This window comes from Somniosus microcephalus, chromosome 1 (assembly GCF_052327205.1).
Source record: "Somniosus microcephalus isolate GS21.2 chromosome 1, FLI_Smic_1.0, whole genome shotgun sequence".
Lineage (NCBI taxonomy): Eukaryota > Metazoa > Chordata > Chondrichthyes > Squaliformes > Somniosidae > Somniosus > Somniosus microcephalus.
Window position 1 is genome coordinate 185,503,133 of NC_140987.1, and position 20,931 is coordinate 185,524,063.

Consider the following 20,931-nt stretch of genomic DNA (forward strand, 5'->3'; position numbering starts at 1 on the left):
ATAAATCTATTCTTTGCTCTACAGCTGGTTGACTCCTCTCCACAACCCCACCACTCGTGGCCAGCAGTCATATAATGAGAGCCATGCTGCCACAAGGAATGTCAAAGAGCAGACCATCGGAGTGCTAAAGCAATGGTTCCGCTGCCTTGACCGCTCGGGATGAGCCCTCCAATACTTGCCGGAGTGGGTGTCCCAATCCGTGGTGGTCTGCTGCATCCTCCACAACTTGGCCATTATGAGGGCGCAGCCCTTGCCACCACGGGTTCTGCGACCACCACAGGGGGAGAAGGAAAAGAGGAGGAGGAGGAGGAGGAAAAGCAAGAGCAAGAGGAGGAGGAATGGAGGAGGCAGCCTGCACACCCACGTTAATCATCGGACCCCAGTTCCCCTGAATGAAACCCCAGATCCCCGTTGCTCAACACTTTCCCACCTTACAATCCCTCTGTCATGGAACATCACAGCATCTTCTTGGCCACAATGCTGAAATGAAAGCTACCACAAAACGTACATTCCAAAGCAAATTTATAAATCAATCAATCCAATATTACATAACAAAGTCAACTAATCACCCTTGTGCATTCCCTTAGTGCCTGTCTTCCATGTGCCTTTGCCTGTCCTAGTGCTCCTACAAAGTGCTACCCCAGTGGCTGCAGCATGGCTGGTGGAAGGTGTTAAGTCTGTGGGTTGTATTATAAATAATCACAGACTCCACTGTTAACAAAATAAAACACGTCTTTACTATTCAGAGGCTCGGGCGATTCTGCCCTAGTTAACGTATCACAACCCTTATATACTGGTGTGGTCACTATTGGTATTACAGTATACATGAGCCAACAAATAGTGCCACACCGAAAGTAGTGCTCTTAAAGGCGAACGGTTACATTCTATAGTTCCCTTAAAGGTAAACGGTTACATACACAACACTCCTCCCTTTTTAGCTTATTACTTACAGAATCCCCTTTAAACATACAATCTTCAACTTCATATAACAGTTTACAGATATACTCTCGATGGAGTCAACGTCATATAACAGTTTACATGTTTAGTCTCTGTGGAGGTTTCCGGATCCTCTCTGGATAACGCCGAAGTGGTGTCGTCATTCCTAGCGGCCCAGTAGGGGTGCCTGGCAAAATCGATTCAGCTGGAACAACAGTGTCAGGTTCATCTGAATCCAATGTTACTAGATCAGCAGTAGGTGTTCTAGGTATTTCAGTTTCAACATTACTCGGGTCAGGTGGTGAAGTCGAGTGCTCATTTGTGGCGGACTCTATGAGCTGGTCAACATGGCGCCTTATTACATTGTCCCCAATGTTCACCGTGTACATCAACGGGCCTAGCCTTTTTTTAATAGTTCCAGGCTGCCATTTTTCTGTACGATAGTCCCGGGCCAAAACTTGTTGCCCCATCTTGAAAGACCTAGTTGCCCTGTCATTGATGTTCTGGAATTGCCGGTTCTCCACGTCCCTTCTGACATTGGGTTTAAGTAGATCCAGCCGGCATCTTAAGCGTCTGTTAAAAAACATCATTGCGGGAGTTTGATTTGTGACCGCATGTGTTGCATTTCGGTATGCCAACAAAAAACTGTCTACCTTATGTTGTAGACTTATGTCTTCATTACTCATGGCCTTTACGGCCTTCTTGAAGGTCTGGACGAACCTTTCAGCCAACCCATTGGAGGCGGGATGGTATGGGGCTGATGTGTAATGTTTAACCCCATTGCTCTTTAGGAATTTCTTGAATTCCTCGGACACAAATTGTGGTCCGTTATCGGAACAGATCTGTTCCGGCAGGCCATTCCGAGCAAACATGGTTCTTAACACCGTGATGGTTTTCTCCGTCGTGGTGGTGGTCATTTTAATTACTTCCGGCCACTTGGAGTGGGCATCTACCGCTATCAGGAACATCGAGTCCATAAATGGACCAGCAAAGTCGATGTGTACTCTTTGCCAAGGAGATGAGGGCCACTCCCATGGGTGCAGAGGAGCTGGTGGTGGTGCGTTCTGAACCCTCTGACATCCTAGGCAATTCTTGGTGATCTCCTCTATGTTCCCGTCAATGCCTGGCCACCACACAAATGCTCTCGCTAAATTCTTCATCTTTACTCCACCCAGATGTCCTTCGTGCAGCTCCTTGAGTACTTTCTTTTGGAGTTTGGGCGGAATCACCACTCTCGACCCACACATTAGGGTTCCCCGGCACACCGACAGTTGTTCTTTCCTCTGTGAGAATGCCTGCAGTGTTGGTTCGCTCTGTGCTGGCCATCCCTTCACCGTTAAGTCATAGACTCGTGAAAGAGTCGGGTCATTCCTTGTCTCCTTCTCAATCATTGAGTTTGTTATCGGCAGACATTCCACAATGGACGAGTGGAACAACTCCACTGGGTCCCCTGTACTCGCTTCTTCTACTGTCGGCAATGGTAAGCGTGATAACCCATCGGCATTTCCGTGTTTTGTTGACCTTTTGTACTCAATGTCATACTGGTGTGCCCCAAGTAAGACTGACCATCTTTGTAGCCTTTGTGCTGTCATGTTGGACACGGCCTTGTTCGGGTTAAATATGGACACCAACGGCTGGTGGTCTGTCAGCAATGTGAACCTCTTACATTGCAAGTAATGGTTGAATTTCTTCACGCCCCACACAAGACTGAGGGCCTCCCTGTCTATCTGGGCGTAATTTCGCTCCGCGGTTGTCAAAGATCGGGACGCGAAAGCCACTGGCCTTTCCGAGCCATTTGGAAGCCTGTGCGAAAGTACTGCTCCAATTCCGTACGGTGAAGCATCACACGCCAGCCGAAGAGGTAATGCTGGGTTGAAATGAGCCAACACTTCCTCGGAGGTAATCAACTCCTTGCTTCTGCGAAAAGCCTTTTTGCACTCCTCACTCCACTTCCATGGTGTCTCCTTTCGCAACAGCTCATTCAGTGGATGCAGCACCGTGGACAAATTTGGTAGGAACTTGTGGTAGTAATTGATCAACCCCAAGAATGATCTTAACTGTGACACGTTCCCTGGAGCGGGAGCCTTCACGACCGCTTCTATCTTCTCCGGTGATTTATGTAGTCCCTCGCGGTCAATGATATGACCGCAGTATGAGATTCGTTTTTGGAAAAACTCACACTTATTGCGGTTAACCCTAAGGCCATACTCCTTTAACCTGGTGAGTACCAGTTTCAAATTCGTGAGGTGTTCCTCTTCATCCATTCCCGTGATTAGGATATCATCCAAATAGCACTGCGTGCTTGGAATTCCTTGTAACACCTGTTCCATGGCCCTCTGCCAAATTGCTGGTGCCGAAGCCACTCCAAAGACCAGTCTGTTATAACGGTACAAACCTCTGTGGGTATTGATAGTTAGGTATTGGCGTGACTCTTCCTCAACCTCCATCTGCAAATATGCCTGAGCTAGGTCTATCTTCGTGAAGTGTTTTCCTCCAGCCAACGAAGCGAAAATATCTTCAATCCTTGGCAGCGGGTATTGCACCGAATGAAGCACTGGGTTCACTGTGATCTTGAAATCCCCGCAGATACGGACCTTCCCCGGTCCCCCTGGCTTACTACTTGGTGAGGATTTCATGACGGGTACAATGGGCGTGGCCCACTCACTGTAGTCTACTTTTGACAGAACCCCTGATCGTTCAAGTTCTTCTAGTTCTGCCTCCACTGCTGGTCGTATTGCACACGGTACCGACCTGGCCTTACAAAACTTTGGGCTTGCATGTTCTGCAATCTTAACCCTTGCTTTAATACCTCGCAGCTTACCCAGCCCTTGTTGGAATACTTCTTTCGCTTCATCTAATATTCGGGACAACCGTTCAGATTTGACGTCCTCTTTCTCGTGCTCCACCGACATGGCGTTTAGCTCATGCCAATCCATCTTTATTTTTCGGATCCACTCCCGTCCTAGAAGTGGTGGACCTCCCTCAGGCAGTACATACAGATCCAGACGGCGGTAATTTTTGTCTTTGTATCGCACATTAACTCCTGCCTTCCCAATAGGGAATACTTTGTGTCCCGTGTATGTCTGTAGTACTAATTCTGTATTCCGTAGTGGAATATGTTTGAAAAACTTTTTATAGTCATGCTTATTCATGACCGTCAATGCCGATCCCGTGTCTACTTCCATTTTGACTTTGGCCTTTTCAATCCGCAGCGTCATCCAAATGGTTTGTCTGTCAGCTTCGTTGTTCACGTTGTGAATTTTTAGACTGTCCAGTCCCTTGTATTTGAAGTGTGAGTCGGACTTTTGTTCCCTTGGACTCTTCTTGTACCCTTTTTTTGCGGACTCCCTCTTGTTGTCCGTCATTCTTGACCGGCATACTTTTGCTATGTGCCCGATCCTGCCACATTTCCTACATTCTTGGTTCTTAAACCAGCACTGATTCTGGTCGTGCGTTGTCTTTCCACAACGGTAGCATTTGGAAGTGCTTGCAGTAATTTGATCCTTCAGCACTGCTACGATCTCTTCGAAGGTCTGGTCCACTGGTTTAACTGGTGCTATTAGATGTTTCAAGAGCCCGTATGTTTTTGCTCCCATCGAATTTAACAAAGTTATTGCCTTGTCGTATATGGCTACGCAATATATTCCTATGCGTTCCCCATACGTGGCCCTGTCTTCTATTTCAGCATTAAAATCATTAATATTTCCTCGCTTAGGCATCTTCTTCTCTTTCCGAGAACAGCACGAGTATTTCTTTACTTATTATTAATTTTCTTCTCTTCTTGAGAACACCACAAGTATTGCTTTACTTATTTCTTGTTTCTGAAAATTCTAATTAATTTTCTAAGATGGCGGTTTCCCGCTTCTGCCTTCTTCCCCTGCGGTTTTCCCGCGAAAAATGGCGGCTTTCCCGCGCTTCTCGCTCTCCCCGCCCACTTCAATGGCGGTTTTCCCGCGCTTGACGGTCTTCGCCCGTCCCCCGACGCTGTCTTTCAGCCCGAGTGCGGCTCTTATCAGCGGATGCGATCGATGGCCCGGCTGCGCCTCGCACTTGAAAGCGGGCCCCGGCCTCTGGCTCACCCGCTCGCGCGGATCTTGCTCGCTCCCTCCCGGGCTCTGGCTTACCCGCTCGCGCGTTTCACCGCGGCTCTTATCAGGGATTGCGATCGCCCTTATCTCCCGATCGGTGGCACTGTCTTTGCAGCCAACGCTGCGGCTTACCCACGAGGTTATGGAGGCTTCAGGGTCCTAATGCCTGTCGCTTCCAGCCTGTCGGTTCCAGACTGGTGAGGATTGAAACCTCTCTTCAACGTCCTGTCTTCGGACGAAGCCGCCGTGGAACAACTGCCGCAGGGTTCGAATCCTGACTCGTCGCCAATGTTAGGTCTGTGGGTTGTATTATAAATAATCACAGACTCCACTGTTAACAAAATAAAACACGTCTTTACTATTCAGAGGCTCGGGCGATTCTGCCCTAGTTAACGTATCACAACCCTTATATACTGGTGTGGTCACTATTGGTATTACAGTATACATGAGCCAACAAATAGTGCCACACCGAAAGTAGTGCTCTTAAAGGCGAACGGTTACATTCTATAGTTCCCTTAAAGGTAAACGGTTACATACACAACAGAAGGCTGGTGACTTTCAGTGGGGGAAACTACAGATGGCCTTGCAGGACGACCTCGAGCAGTTCTGTGATGAGAAGGCATGGCTGTGAACTGCACCACCTAGGCATGGGCAGCAGCAGTCAGGGCTGGCTGGATGACAGGCAGCAGCAATGGCACTGGCGGAGTGACAGTGGTGGGAGGATGAATGCTGTCATCCTGAGAGAGGACAGCAGGTTCATTCTCCACGGAACCACTGCCACTCGCTCGGGGCGGTGCCTCAGCAATCCTAGTAATCTGTTGGGAGGACAGATTGCTGGGCTGCTCTGACACCCTGCAAGTCCCTTTCCACCAGTAAACGTAGCCACGATAGCAGCAGTCTGAGTTTGCATGGCAGAAAGCGGAGCCTGCATGAGAGCAGTCTGAGCCTGCATGACAGAAGTCTGAGCTTCCACTGCAGCACTCAGACGTTGGGTCGCTTCCGCTTGTGCTGCAATAGAAGCTGAGACATCGCCCATCACACCCTGCTTGGGTCCACAAGTGCACTAATGGAGTTGCCCATCATTTCCATCCTGGAAATCATGGGCTCCAAGCTCTGCGCAAAGCCCTGTGCAACGTTAAAGCTGGACTCCTCCATGCTTGATAGTGACAACAGGCTCTCTGGCAGGCCTGCCAATGCACCACGCATTTCAGTGTGCATGCCCATCACCCTTCTTCTGTAGGCCACCCCATCGAAATCCTCATCTGAGTCCTCTGCAGCAGAACTCGTGTGCAATCTCGCCCTGGCACCTATACTACCCTTTCCCCCTGCCCTGGCTGCAGCCCACTCATGCCCGGTGACTCACCACGTGCAGACCCCGCCTCTATACTACCCTGTAAAGTACTTGCAGTGCCAGTATCTGAGCTGGTGCCTGGGAGTGTGAGATTGAGTGATGGTGCCTCTTCTTCTCCATCATGCTCCTCTTGCTCTTCCTGCACAGGCTGGCCAGGTTGGAGTTCTTGGGTATCTGAAAGAGGAAAGGCACAAGGATAGGGTTCTGGTGAGGGGAAGGGGAAAACAAAATGTGCGTGGTTACACTATCAACAGCTTGTAAATCAGAAGAGATTGTGGGATGAGGAGGAAGTGGGATGTGAGAAGGAGGATTAGGTATGAGTATACCATCATTTTCAATGGTTTCAGCCTTGCCACTCGCCATGGCCTCAGTGACAGCCACTTCAATAATGTCGAGCACCATGACCTCCAGCTGGGTCAGGATATGCAGTTGTGCCTGTCCACTGCTGGTTAGGTGCTGCTGTCTCCTGTTATGCACCACCTTGCCCTGCAAGAGAGAGGGAATTGTGTCAGTGAGTGTGGAGCAATGTGTTTGAGTGATGTGCCTGTCAGGTTTGAATAGCTGGTAGTGTGTGCAAGGTGTAAGATGTGGGTGTGAGGCTTGCAGCAGTGGTAAGTGTGTAAGGTGAAGCTATGAATGTAAGGTATGAGTTGTGATTGATAGAGATTGTTGGTAGGTGAGTGATAGGGGTGTGGTACATTGAGCAGTGTGCGAGGCTTGTGGTGCAGCTGGTGGGAGATGGTTTTTGAAGATGCATTCACTCACCTTGACCACTGGTGTGAGTGCATTGAACATTTTGCAGCACTGGATCCAGGTCCTCGGGGCAAGACTGCTGGCAGTGACCGCGTTGGCTATCTGTTCCCTCTGCCTTCTCACTGTGTGTCTAGAGGGCCCCCTGGCCATAGAGGACCTGTCTCCTCCTTTCTACCCCATGCACTAAGGCCTCTAGTGCCATGTCCGAGAACCTTGGTGCCCTTTCTTTGCCCTGTTAAGTCATTATTCACTCAGTTGCCTTCACAGGCAGTTCCAGCAGCTGCTGAATGCAGAATGCACCACATCTTTAAGAGGTGCAGACTGCCTTTATGAAGTTGAGGCTAGCTTTAAATAGAGCTAGACTTGCACGAACCTCAGCCCCCCCCCCCTCCCCGCAGAGCGCTCAGCCACTCAGCAGCGTGCTCAGTGCTGGGCTGAATGCAGCAATCATGGTAATTAGCAGGCAGCACAAAGGTTGCTTGCAATCTGCATTACTTCCAACGGGCACGGACTGATCGCGCATCTGTGAGAGGTGGTGAGAGAGCCAACACGAGGGGAAAACCTACTTGACCTTGTCCTCACCAATCTACCTGTCGCAGATGCTTCTGTCCATGACAGCATTGGTAGCAGTGACCACCGCAGAGTCATTGTGGAGACGCAGTCCCGTCTTCACACTGAGGACACCCTCCACCATGTTGTGTGGCACTACCACTGTGCTAAATGGGATAGGTTCAGAACAGATCTAGCAGCTCAAAACTGGGCATCCATGAGGCGCTGTGGGCCATCAGCAGCAGCAGAATTATATTCCACCACAATCTGTAACCTCATGACCCGGCATATCCCTCACTCTACCATTACCATCAAGCCAAGGGACCAACCCTGGTTCAATGAGGAGTGTAAAAGAGCATGCCAAGAGCAGCACCAGGCGTTCCTAAAAATGAGGTGCCAAACTGGGGAAACTGCAACACAGGACTACATGCATGCTAAAAAGCAGAAGCTGCGTGCTATAGACAGGGCTAAGTGATCCCACAATCAACGGATCAGATCAAAGCTCTGCAGTCCTGCCACATCATGTCGAGAATGGTGGTGGACCATTAAACAACTAACGAGAGGAGGAGGCCCCATGAATACCCCCATCCTCAATGATGGTGGAGCCCAGCACGAGTGCAAAAGACAAGGCTGAAGCGTTTGCAACCATCTTCAGCCAGAAGTGCCAAGTGGATGATCCATATCAGCCTACTCCTGAGGTCCCCACCATCACAGAAGCCAGTCTTCAGCCAATTCAATTCACTCCACGTGATATCAAGAAATGGCTGAGCGCACTGGATACAGCAGAAGCTATGGGCCCGACAACATCCCGGCTATCGTGCTGAAGACTTGTGCTCCAGAACTAGCCACACCTCTAGCCAAGCTGTTCCAGTACAGCTACAACACTGGCATCTATCTGACAATGTGGAAAAGTGCCCAGGTATGTCATGTCCACAAAAAGCAGGACAAATCCAATCCAGCCAATTACCGCCCCATCAGTCTGCTCTCAATCATCAGCAAAGTGATGGAAGGTGTCATTGACAGTGCTATCAAGCGGCATTTACTCACCAATAACCTGCTCACTGATGCCCAGTTTGGGTTCCGCCAAGACCACTTGGCTCCCGACCTCATTACAGCCTTGGTCCAAACATGGACAAAGGAGTTGAATTCCAGAGGTGAGATGAGAGTGACTGCCCTTGACATCAAGGCAGCATTTGACCGAGTGTGGCATCAAGGAGCCCTAGTAAAACTGAAGTAAATGGGAATCAGGGGAAAACGCTCCACTGGCTGGAGTCATACCGAACACAAAGGAAGATGGTTGTGGTGGTTGAAGGTCAATCATCACAGCCCCAGGACATTGTGGCAGGAGTTCCTCAGGGCAGTGTCTTAGGCCCAACCATCTTCAGCTGCTTCATCAATGATCTTCCCTCCAACATAAGGTCAGAAATGGGGATATTCGTTGATGACTGCACCGTGTTCAGTGCCATTCTCAACTCCTCAGATAATGAAGCAATCCATTCCCACATGCAACAAGACCTGGACGACGTTCAGGTTTGGGCTGATAAGTGGCAGGTAACATTCACGTCACAGAAGTGCCAGGCAATGACTATCTCCAACAAGCAAGTGTCTAAACACCTCCCCTTGATATTCAACGGCATTACCATCGCCGAATCCCCACCATCAACATCCTGGGGGTCGCCATTGACCAGAAACTTAACTGGACCAGCCACATAAATACTGTGGCAACAAGAGCAGGTCAGAGGCTAGGTATTCTTTGGTGAGTGTCTCACCTCCTGACTCCCCAAAGCCTTTCCACCATCTACAAGGCACAAGTAAGGAGTGTGATGGAATACTCTGCACTTGCCTGGATGAGTGCAGCTTCAACAACACTCAAGAAGCTCGGCACCATCCAGGAGAAAGCAGCCCGCTTGATTGGCACCCCATCCACCACCTTAAACATTCACTCCCTCCACCACCGGCGTACCGTGGCTGCAGTGTGTACCATCTACAAGATGCACGGTAGCACCTCCCAAACTTAGAAGGACAAGGGCAGCAGGCGCATGGGAACATCACCACATCCAAGTTCCCCTCCAAGTCACATACCATCCTGACTTAGAAGTATATCGCCGATCCTTCATCATCGCTGGGTCAAAATCCTGGAACTCCCTACCTAATTGCACTGTGGGAGTACCTTCACCACACGGACTGCAGTGGTTCAAGAAGGCGGCTCACCACCACCTTTTCAAGGGCAATTAGGGATGGGCAATAAATGCTGGCCTTGTCCACATCCCATAAACAAATAAAAAAAATATAGCTTTACTTCCCAAGCATGCAACATCACCTCTGGAGGTCCCCCATTGATCTGTCTTTGGCTCCTTTTTCTTCCACATCTACATGTTGCCCCTTGGCAACAACAACTACAGAAAATGGTTAACTTTCATATGCAGGCTGATGAAACCCAGCTCTACATCTCCATTACCACGCTCAACCATCCACAGCCTCTGTACTGTCAGGGTGTAAGTCTTACATCCACTCTTGGATGAGTTTCAATTTCCTCTCGATAAACATTGGGAAACTCCATCACAAGCTCTGCTCCCTCGCCACTGACTCCATTCCTCTCCCCAGGCACAGACTGGCCCATCAACTTCCTCCTTGTTAAACATCATTGGCTTCCATTCCTCCACTGCCTCAAACATAAAAACATTGTCCTTGTCTTTAAGTCCCTCCATGGCCTCGCCCCTCCCTATATCCATAACCTCCTCCAACCCTACAATATCCCCACCTGAACTTTCTGTTCCTCTGACTCCAGATTTTTGTGCATCCAGCTCTACCTTCACCCCAGCATTGGGGGTCATGCCACCTAAGGTCCCACTTCCCCAAAATCCTCCACCTCCCTCTCCTCCTTTAAGACCCTCTTTGACCAATCTCTCGCTCTATGGATTGGTGTTTATTTTCCTCACAACTCCATGAAGTGTCTTGGATATTTTTCTACATTAAGGTGCTATACATATGCATGTTGTTGTTATTATAACTGAGAATAACATTTCTTGTGATAGGCTATTCCCATGAACAGAAATTTCCAGTTACAAATACTGCACACCATTATATTAAAATCATGACTAAAGAAGTAGGCCAGCAATACTGTTTTTATGCCTTTACATCTTGTATGATCTGCATGGAATTTCAGTCACCAGTATTTTTGTCTACAATGTATCTTGATATTGGATTACTTCTTTTGATCATGCTACATATGGAGTTAAAAACCAGATTCAGTCACAGAAAATGGCCCAACATGAGTTAAGACAAAAGCTCCAGAATAAAGAAAGATCTTGAATTTATATCATGCCTTTCACATCCTCAGGACAGCTCAAGGCACTTCACAGCCAGTGAATTACTTTCGAAGTCATTGGCCAGAATTTTCCAAGGTGGTAGTGGGCGCGATCAGTGGCGGGTCGGGTGGGAAAGTTGTTATTTTTGAGGGGACCCGCTGTCATCTCACTCCCATGCATCTTTCCCCCAGGCGCGTCTGTCATCGCGGAGCCGACCCGACCGGCAGAGGCGGGCGATCCAATTTAAACAATTAGTAGCTTGTTGTCAGACCCTTAAGAGTGTTTTTAACCTTACCTTTTAAATTTAACTGGATGCCCACAGGGACCATGCTGCTCGGGAAGCATGTCTGTATACCTGAGGCAGGAGTTGAGTGGCCATTGCTCCAGCTGACTAGTTGACAGGATGAAATGTCCTGTAAAAGCTCCCACCTGACAGATGAACACTTTCCTCAGGCAGAAGCTGTTTCTCACTGCATTTGCAACACAGATTGAGCTTTCTGCAGGCTGCAAGTCTTTCAAGCAAAGTCTCCATCCAGTGTCACCTCATTGTAAGAACCTCTCTCACCATTGACAGGTTGCTTCTGTCATCTCTACTTTACCTGCCATCTATTCCATCAACATGGGTACTGTTTCTACTGTCTCTCCTTAGTCCTCAGAATCTGACCATGATGAGCCCCAGCAGCAGCATCACCAGGCACACCAGCAGCACCAACAACAACACCAACCTTCTCCGTAATCACCTGATGCTGCACAGGACAGAGGGCATCAGCAGCCAAGCACATTGCTGATCAGAAGGCCAGGGATGGCCTCATCATGGCCAGATTTAGTTAACTTGATACTGTACACCCATGTGGCTGCCACATGATGCTCCAGGTTGGCACCACGCCATACCAACACCATAAAGCATCCCTACAAATGACCAAGCCATTCCTTTCACACTCATTACTATTGCAGGGGGTACTGTTATGTCTCACCATTCACTGCAACTCACTAAGCCATTTCCAAAGATGCACACAAATCTGAAAATAAAGATTTTTATGTTTTGACACCACGGCCTGGATTTTGCCAGTGTTCAGAGTGTGGGTTTGGAGGTGGGTCCACTGTCAAAATAGCAAAGATTGACAGCGGGTTGGAAACCCGCAGTCAACCCGCCTCCACGCGAGTCTCCCAGGTGTCGGGACTGTCTGCAGAACTGACCCGACGCCAAGCGGCGGGGGATACAATTTAGCACCGTGAAACATCCCTATAATGTCCAAGCCATTCCATTCATGCTCATTACTATAGGGGGGGGGAGTTATGTCTCAACATTTACTGGAACTTAGTTAGACACTTCTCAAAGTGCACACAGATCTGTCCAATAAGGGGCAGTGTTGAAAATATAGATTTCACTGTATGACAACACATTAGCAGAAACTTCACAGGGACATTGATTAAACCTCTCAAGTGCCTACCCTTGTCTGTTGTTAGTTGGTATGCTGGCAGTAGGATGAGGGTGTGTGTGAAGGGTGGCTAGTGAGATGGGGAAGTGATAATGTAGATATAGAGGGATGGGTGGAGGTGCAAGGTAAGTTGGTGTGAGTAAGGATGTGCAGGAGTAGGGTAGGGAAGGCAGAGTGATGGGGATGTGATGAGTGGCACAGCAGGATGCAGCTGAGTGTGGCTTTGTACGAACATTTCCTGATCTGATGAAATCATTGAAACATTTGCGGCACTGCATCCAGGCCTTCCTGACCACATCCCTGCTTGTGACCTCCTCTGCAATTTGCAACCAGGCTGTCTTGGTCTCCTGGGGAGGTCTCTTGCACCCATCGAAAGGGCTTTGACTCCATGGAGGGAGTCATCGGAGAACATGGGTGCAGCCCTTTGCCTCTGTGCAGTCATTGTCAGTGTTTGCAGCACTCCAATGCTGTAGTGCACTGTCAGCACTATGTCAGATTAAATTTCAAATATAATGTGGCCATGGTCCCTTTAAAGAGCCCGGCTGAAAACGCGTCATGAATGACGTCACCATACCCTCTCATTGTTCCGAGTAACACGCTGGGCGGGCTTAATAGGCCCCATTAAGGTAAGTTCATTTTCAACAATGGGATGGAGCCAGCAGCGGGGTTGCTACCCACCATGGACACCGACTTGCACCGGACCCGCCGAGGTAGGCAAAATTCCGATCACTGTTATTTTGTAGGCATAAGCGGCAGCCAATTTTTGCATTGGAAGGTCCCACAAACAACATTGAGATGAATGCCCAGCTAATCTGCTTTGGTGATATTTATTGAGGGAATGAATGTTGGGCTGGGCACCAGGAAAACTCAATGCTCTTCTTCAAAAAAGTGCAATGAGATCTTTCACATCTACCCTGAAGTGGCAGACAGGGCCTTGGTTTAACCTCTCATCAAAAAATGGCACCTTCAATAATGTAGCACTCCATCAGTACTGCACTGAAGTGCCAAACTAGATTATGTGCTCAGGTCCTGGAGTGGTGCTTGAAATCACAACCTTTTAATCAGAGGAAAGTGTGCTACCAAGTGAGCCAAAATTACTCTGAGAAATGTGGTTGCGTAAAATTGGGTAGCTTCTCCTTACTGCTAAATGCAGCCTATAGTGATCTTTTACCATCCTTCCTGCTGGACACAAATAGCACCGCTTAAATATGGTTGGGTGTATTCAAATAAGGCGGCAATGACATAAGATGTTCCATGCACTCTTCCCCAGCAATAGATTCTGCCTATATGAAAATTAAAATTATCATCCTTTTTTTCAAATCCCTCCATGGCCTTGCCCCTCCTTATATCTGTAACCTCCCCCAGCCCTACAATCCTCCAAGATCTCTGCTTTCCTCCAATTCTGGCATCTTGCACATCCCAAATATTTATCGCTCCACCATTGCTGGCCATGACTTCAGTTAGGCCCAGGCCATAAGCTGTGGAATTCCCTCCCTAAACTTCTCCTCTCTCCCTCTCTCTCCTCCTTTAAGATGCTCCTTAAAACATACCTCTTTGACCAAGCTTTTATCCTAACATCTCTTTACCTGGCTCAGTGTCAAATTTTGTTTTAAATGTTGCTGTGAAGCCCCTTGGGATGTTTTACAATGTTAAAGGTGTTATATTAGTTGTCATTGTATGCTAAGAGCCCTGCACTTTTCTTGCCTAGACGGCTGCAGCTGCAGTCACCCAAGTCTTATATCAACAGTGATTTTCCACCCCATGGCAGGCTCCCCAGCGCAGATGGAAACACTGCCAGGAGCCTGATAAGAAAATAAATATAGGGCAAACAACAACAACTTGTATTTATATAGCGCCTTTAAAGTAGTAAAACATCCCAAAACATTGCACAGGAGTATTATAAGACAAAAAATTTGACACCGAGCCACATAAGGATAAATTAGGGCAGGTGATCAAAAGCTTGGTCAAAGAGGTAGGTTTTAAGGAGTATCTTACAGGAGGAAAGAGAGGTAGCGAGGTGGAGAGGTTTAGGCAGGGAATTCCAGAGCTTAGGGCTTAGGCAACAGAAGGCACGGCCACCAATGGTTGAGTGATTATAATCGGGGATGCTCAAGAGGGCTGAATTAGAGGAGCACAGATGTCTCGGGGGGTTGTGGGGCTGAAGGAGATTATAGAGATAGGGAGGGGTGAGGCCATGGAGGGATTTGAAAACAAGGATGAGAATTTTGAAATCGAGGCACTGCTTAACCGGGAGCCAATGTAGGTCAGTGAGCGAATGTAAGTCAGGGATGATGAACGAATGGGACTTGGTGCGAGTTAGGACACGGGCAGCCGAGTTTTGGATGACCTCAAGTTTATGTAAGGTAGAATGTGGGAGGCCAGCCAGTAGTGCGTTGGAATAGTCAAGTCTAGAGGTAATAACAGCATGGATAAGGGTTTCAGCAGCGGATGAGCTGAGGTAAGGACGGAGATGGGCGATTTTACGGAGGTGGAAAGAGGCGATCTTTCTTATGGTGCGGATATGTGGTCAGAAGATCATTTCAGGGTCAAATATGACACCAAGGTTGCGAACAGTGTGGTTCAGCCTCTGACAGATGTTAGGGAGAGGGATGGAGTCAGTAGCTAGGGAACGGAGTTTGTGGCGGGGACCAAAAACAATGGCTTCGGTCTTCCCAATATTTAATTGGAGAAAATTTCTGCTCATCCAGAACTGGATGTCGGATAAGCAGTCTGACAATTTACAGACTATGGAGGGGTCGAGAGAAGAGGTAGTGAGGTAGAGCTGGGTGTCGTCAGCGTACATGTGGAAACTGACGCTGTGTTTTCAGATGATGTCACCAAGGGGCAACATGTAGATGAGAAATAGGAGGGGCCAAGGATAGATCCTTGGGGGACACCAGAGGTAACGATGCGGGAGCGGGAAGAGAAGCCGTTGCAGGTGATTCTCTGGCTACGATTAGATAGATAAGAATGGAACCAGGCAAGTGCAGTCCCACCCAGCTGGATGACGGTGGAGAGGCGTTGGAGAAGGATGGAGTGGTCAACCGTGCCAAAGGCTGCAGACAAGTCAAGAAGGACGAGGAGGGATAGTTTACCTTTGTCACAGTCATAAAGGACAAAGGACAAAACATTTCCTGCTCCCTTACCCTGATCCCTAGAAACGCCAGCACACCCATCCCACACTGCCAGCACTTCCTGACAAAAATAAAATGTGAGTTATAGTTAAGGTGTAATGTTATTAAAGTCAATATTAAGATTGGAGGGCTGCAAACTGACTAGCAGAAAGATAGGGTGCAGTTCCTTGAGTTTGCTTTGAGCTTCATTTGAACAGTGTAGAAGGGAAAAGACAGAGTGGTCAGCGTGGAAGCAGAATGAGGAATTGAAGTGGCAAGTGATAAGGAGTTCAGGGTCAAACTTGAAGACAGAACAGAGGTGTCAGCAAAGCGGACACCTAATCTGCATTTGGACTCTGCAGTGTAAAGGAAACTGCACAATGAGTAGCAAATATAGCATACTAGTTTGGAGGAAGTGCAAGTAAATGTGTAGTATCCAGAAGGATGGTTTGGGGCCTTGCACAGTGATGTTGACGGAGGTGAATGGGGAGGTGCTATCATGGGAAAGTGCCACAGGAAGGAAAGCAGTTGATAGGGGTGGTGGAAGAGTGAACCAGGGGGCCAAGAAGGAAACAATGGAAGGTGGGAGGGAAGGGAAGATACCATCTGGTGGTGGGATTATGTTGGAGGTGGTAGAGATGGCAGAAGTTGAATTGTACAATGCAGAAGCTAGTGGGCTGGAAGATAAGGATAATATTCATAGCGGAGGTGGGTGAGGCCAGAACCATGGAAAATGGTTCTGGCCCAGTGAAGTATTCTGTCCACAATGATGGAGGGGAATCCTTGGCTGGAGCAAAAGGAGGACATTTTGAAAGCTCTGGTGTAAAAGGTAGCATCGTTAGAGCAGATGTACAGAGATAGAGAAACTGGGAGAAGGGAATGAAGTCCTTACAGGATTCGGAGTGGGAAGAAGTGAATCGGTGGGCTTATAATAGATGTCAGTTGAAATCCCATTCTCAGAGAGAGAGTTTGAGAGTTCAGGGAGGGAAGAGTCAGAGATGAACCTCATAAAGCCAAGGAAGGGTGGAAATTAGAAGCAAAATTAAAGGAATTTTCTAAATCAGGTAGATAGGTTGGCATCCAAGAGTTGCGACCTGAAATAAAGAAAAAAGTTCTAATGATGGTCCAGTAAAGTGTTTATGCTACCACCTTCCAAAGTTGAGGACATGAAGGCAAGTGACCAAAATACAGTAACAAGGGTTTTCTGATCAACCCCTCATTTGCTAAAAATTGCCTAGATGTTGGACAGGTAAAGGCACACTCTACATCATAGCGAGCAAGGGTTCAGCTAAGAGAGACAACAGACTCAAGAAAAATATTCAGAGTAAAAACCCAAAAATATAATAACCAGCAAAATCTGTTTTTGATCACAAACAAAACTCATCAACAGTAAGTCACCCAACATTATGACATTAATTAAAGTTTCTTTGAAGCATAGTTGGGTTAGCAAAATACTTTAGTATCTGTATAAAAGACATTCGTATCTGTATAAAAGGCCTTAGTATCTATGCAAAAATAAAAATGGGGGATTTTCTAGTGCTGAGGACCTAAATACTTCAATTTATGATCAAAGCAGTTTGGTATCCATCATTACAAAAGCAGTAATGCCAACCCCACCATCTCATAAATCATGAGACAAACTTGTAAAAATCATGAGATTTGGTAAGAAATCATGAGTTGCTTTTTTTTTCCAAACATAAAGCAATATAGATTGACAGTTCGTTTATAAACCTCATTAGTGGCTTTATTTAATCTCTAACAAGTCACAGCTCTTTACAAAAACTACATTACTGCATCTGAAAATGCTTCACAAAAAACTTTTTAAAACTCCCACCCATTATCACTACACTGCAATGCATCTCAGTTTAAGGTTACGATGACTAGTATAAATTAGTTATACAATTAAGCATATATATTTATGGCTTGGGCCACCTGCCAGCAGGAAGAGGCGAGCATTCCGCCCACTGCCTGCCTGTTTGATGCCTGATGTTAAAATCAAGCCTTAACTCTCCTGTGAAACCAAACCAAAGCTATTATGCATGTTGTGTCTGAAATAGTCCAGAAGTAACAATACGTTTTATCATTGTTTTTGGCCATCACCATAAACTCTGTTCCTTGTCACCGACTCCATCCTCCTCCCCAGCCATTCATTCAGGCTGAACCAGACAGTGCGAGACCTTGACCTCTCTTTGATTCAGAGCTGAGCTCCAAGCACCATCTTACCCATCACCACAACTTCTTGTTTCCATCTCTGTAAAACTGTCTGCTTCTGCTCCTACCTCAACTCCTGCACTGCTGAAACCAACAGAATATTTTCCTCCAATACCCTCTAGTTTTATATCCCCTCCTGCATCCTTTAGTCTTTTGACGCTGGGCTTTAGTGCATTCCAGTCCCTTCGTCTCACCATTGGTGGCAGAACCTTTAGCTGCCTTGTCTCTTTCTCTGGAACTCCCTCTTTAAATCCCTCCACCTCTTGCTTCTCTCCCCACCTTGAAAAACCAGCTCAACACACAATGTGCAATTTTAACCAAAATAAAGTGAAGACAATTTAAGAAAATCAGGGGTCGATTTTAACTCAGCCGTGAGGCGGGCTTTGAGGCGTGTGGGGGGTTAAAATCGCAAAAACTGGGGGTCGGGACCCCCCCGCCTGGTTTCTGACCCCGAGCCATTTTAACCCAGGCGTGTCTGATGGTCCCGAATCAGTCTCGCCTCCAACAGGCAGGACTGGTCTTTCAGGCCCTTAATCAGCAATAATTGGCCTTTATAATCCCATTTCAACAGGCCCTTGCCTGTTTAACCCTGTTCCCACGTAAAACACGCCTGGTGGGGATCACGCCTGTGAAACCTGGCGTGAGCACTATTGGATTGTTGACTATCAGCTGCAGGTCAACCATTAAAGAGGAGATTTGATCAGTCATCATTTGCAGGTGGCAGAACTTTGTTGTTTCAGGCCTGGGGCAACTTTTACCAGGCTTAATCACACCTGTGGAAGGTTGGAGCCTCACACACATCTCCAGTGTGACCTCCTGTGAAACGCCGCTCACCACCTTCACTCAGCGCTTCCTCAATGGAGGCATCTACCAGAAGCATGGGAGCCATTTATTTCCTTCCCTTCTGGGCATCAGATGAGCTCGAACACCAGCCGCGGCACCAGCCTTGCTCATTCTCTTTTATTGTGAGCTCTCTTTTCCTGCAATGAGGGAGACAAGTGGCGTTTGAGTGAGAATGAAGGAGTGAGTGTAGAGAAGCCATAGCATAGCTGCTTAGAAGGAGACAAAGATGGAGTGAGGTGGCAAGACCAAGGGCCCTCCCTGTGTGTTGTCAGTTATTTTCATAGCATCAGAGTGATAGGGAGTGTGAGGGCTGCATAGTCGAATAGTTAGGTGAATGTGAGCATAGAGAGAGAGGGAATGGGTAAGGGTGTATGGATGTCAGTGTCAAGTGGGATGTGGAGGAAGAGATTGCTAAAGCTGAGTGCTGGTGAGGAGAGGCAATGGAGATCAGATTGAGAGTGATGGGAACTTCATACTCACTTTTCCAGTGCGCTGAAGGTCATGAAATCTCTTCCTGCACTGTATCCAGGTTCTGCGTGTAGCCAATAAGGAGTTGACCTCCTCTGCCACTTGCAGCCACGCAGCCTTTGTCTGCTGGGGAGGCATCTTCCTCCCTGATGAAGGGAAGAGCACCTCCTTGTGAGCTCTTGCTCCCTCCTCTAAAGCCTGCAGGGCAACGTCGTCAAAACGGGGTGCAGACCTCGGTCTTTCTCTTGCCATTCTGCTTCCAGCTCAGTGTATCAGCAAATGCCAAAAGGTTGGCAGCCTGCCGAAGAAGCAAGGCTTGTTGCAGACCCTAAATGCAGCAGCAATAATGACGTCATATTATGTGACTTTCTGACTGGAAATACTCATTTGCCAAGGGTTCCCACACGTTGGAAATCAATTGGCCAATTGAGTTAAAATTGCATCAATCTCACACACCCATTTGGATTCGTGTGGGAAACACCAAATTCGGGGAACCCGACAATTCCCCGCGCCTGAGTTAAAATTGACCCCTTAATGTCTGATGCCTTTAAACTGATAGATTCCACATTAGAAATTTTCAATACAATATTTATTATATCCTGTGGCCTTTGTCTATCTTAATGTATTTTGCAGGCATATATATTTTGTGTAAAGCTAATCTGTTAAGAAAAATAGTTCTGGTAGCTGCTATGTTTACCCTCACCAGTCAGCACTGAAATCTAGTGAAATTGTTTCCATTTATACAAAGATTAACTTACCTTGCAGTGGTAAACATAGGGCCTTAGCTACATTGTCTTGAAAAGCATGATATGCCTGCTTGATTCCTTGGAAAAGTGCCTCTGTGTATTTCACCTGAATGTCATACATGGACTTGTGGAAATCCAACTCCAATCCAATTCGACTTGTTGAGCTTTAACCTATTATGTCCATGTGTAATTGAGACACGGACTGCAGGAGTTGGTTACAACAGGTCTTTACGGAGTGGAGACAAACTGGAACTATCTATGCAAAGTTACTACACAGGCTTATATACAGGGGTGGTCACTACTGGTACTGCAGTATACAGGGGCTGCAGAATATAGTTCCTTCTGCAAAGTACATACACTACAATTCCTCCCCTTTTAGCTAAACAGTACATAACATTCGATTAATAATTAAATAACATATTTACAATTACAGTTGCTATACATTAGCTGAAGTTAAGCAATTATAAGTTCAGTCTTTGAGGAGGCTTCCTGATTCTGTCTGGATAACGCCTCTTTGGGGAATCAGGTTCTTCTGGCAAAGTTGATTCGGGATCAACGTCGTTGTTTGGTTTGTCTGCTTCCAATATCACCATTTCTGAGGTAGATGCAATTGGTACTTCGGTTTCATCACCAGGTGTATCGGATCGTGGTGTGGAATTGACGTTTTCCAGTGACTCTAGAATCTGGTCAGCCTGGCATCTTACAATGCGCTCTCCAACATCCACCGTATACATTAGGGGTCCTTGCCGTGTACAGATCGTTCCTGGCTGCCATTTCTCTGTGCGGTAGTCCCGGGCCAAAACTGGTTGACCTACCTTAAAACTCCTGGTCGGCCTTTCATTCATATTCTGAAACTGCCTGTTCTCCACATCTCTTCTGATGTTTGGCTTAACCAAATCCAAGCGGCATCGTAGTCTTCGATTGAAGAACATCATGGCTGGAGTTTGGTTGGTAACCGCATGTGTCGCATTCCGGTAGGCAAACAAGAAGTTATCCACCTTGTGTTGTAGGGGTATGTCTTCATTACACATTGCCTTGATAGCCTTCTTGAATGTTTGAACGAACCTCTCAGCCAATCCATTGGTGGCTGGATGATTTGGGGCGGATGTGTAATGCTTAACACCAT

At 47.4% G+C, this 20,931-nt stretch overlaps 1 pseudogene; it reads right to left on the reverse strand.

The window, feature by feature from the left end:
• Positions 1 to 20,931, reverse strand: part of LOC147124502 (uncharacterized) — a 453,926-nt pseudogene that overhangs the window by 70,137 nt on the left and 362,858 nt on the right.